Genomic DNA, 1,749 nt, shown 5'->3' with positions numbered 1-1,749 from the left:
GAAGGTCATTCGGCTGTCCAGTCTAATGAGCATGTTACACTTTTATTATTATAGATGCATGCTGCGAAGGAGAGTGATTAAGACCACTGCCTGTGCAGCCTTTTGCACGCACGTCACTTAACTCTTCCACGCCCCCTTTTCCTTCTGTAACAATAACAGTAATAAAAATACCTGCGTCAGAGAGTGATTATGAGGATTACATTAATTGTTATGTGTAAAGCACTTAGAACAGTGCCAGGAACACGGTAAGTGCTATGTCTGTGTTTGCCATTATTTTCTTTACCAGGTCGTTTTAACACAGCCCTGCGTGTCCTTTTATAATTGAGGAAACTGAGGCTCGTGGAGATTAAGTCAATTGCTGGAGAGGGCAGAGCCTGAAACCCAACTCAGATTAATCTGACTGAACTGTTTTCTTCTCGGAACAGGACCGGGCCTGCTCAATGCTATCGAATTCCCTGTCCTGCTTGCCAGCTCAGGGTTCAGTTTATTAGCGCTTCTTTGTACTGACAAGGGTGAAATCCTATATGACTCGGGTTCTGTCTTTAATCCCCCATGCCACCCATCCCTGGCAAAAGGCCAAGAGTCAACATGTAGGGGTACTGAGCTGGGGGAGGAGAAACTTGCCTCTTACATGTCCCCCCTGTAGGCATAATCGGTTTTTCTGATGTTGCCTGTGCTTCCTCTCTCAGAAAGCAGGGGGATAACCATACCTAACTAGAATATTCTAATGAGTAGGACTCTTATTATAGCCCGGCGGAGTGAGGGGAGCAGTTGGCCTCCTACATCAGTGCTGCCCCACGGAAATAGAACAGCAGCAATATACGTAATTAAAAATTGTCTAATAGCTACATTTAAAAAGCCAAAAAAAGGTGAAATTAATTTTAATCACATTTAATGTAATCTATCCAACTATTACCATTTCAAACTGGAATCAATATAAAAATTATTAGTGAGATAGTTTATGTATTCAATCTTACTTTATTTTTAAAATCTATATTTTTATTGATTTCAGAGAGGGGGGGAGAGAAATAGAAACATCAATGATGAGAGAGAATCATTGACTGGCTGCCTCCTGCTCGCCCCACACTGGGGATCCAGCCCACAACCTGGGCATGTGCCCTGACCGGGAATCCAACCGTGACCTCCTGGTTCATAGGTCCGTGCTCAACCACGGAGCCACCTGGGCAGGCAGGGCTTTGAATTCAGTTTTAAATCCATTGTGTTTACATCTACAGCCCTGGAGGCATATACCATGCGAAAGCCACAGGCACGGGTCAGACCCAAGGATCCGTGTACTCCAAGGGCCTTCTGTATTCATTGAGCGACTTTATTTGTAGAAACCTGTCCCCTGCTCCCCCTTTCTTCCTCCAGGGGCAGATACGCTGATGGGGAAAGAAAAAAAAAATGGCTGAAGGAGTCAAGTCGCTCCCCCTCCCCCAGTCATCCTCGATCGGTGCAGCTTTTGCGGGCAGTTGAGATTTTTTGTGTGGTCACGGAGCGTTGGTGCCCATCTGCACGCTTTGTACTTCTCACCACACGGGCTGGGGCGTGATGGGGGAGGCGGGGGAGGTATTTCAGGTCCTAGAAGGACTCAGGCCAATCTTGGACCCTGACAACATCCTTTCCAGTGTCTTGTGCCCACGGGGCCGGCGTGGCCTCCACTGACGACAGCACCCCCGGAGGGGAGAGCAGCCCGATCTGCCAAGCAGACACTTGGCCGGGCTCAGGTTTCCTGGACCGGATGGCGGA

The sequence above is a fragment of the Myotis brandtii genome, unplaced genomic scaffold, assembly GCF_000412655.1.
Source record: "Myotis brandtii unplaced genomic scaffold, ASM41265v1 scaffold469, whole genome shotgun sequence".
In the NCBI taxonomy this organism is placed as follows: domain Eukaryota; kingdom Metazoa; phylum Chordata; class Mammalia; order Chiroptera; family Vespertilionidae; genus Myotis; species Myotis brandtii.
Note: the sequence above shows the minus strand (reverse complement) of the source record.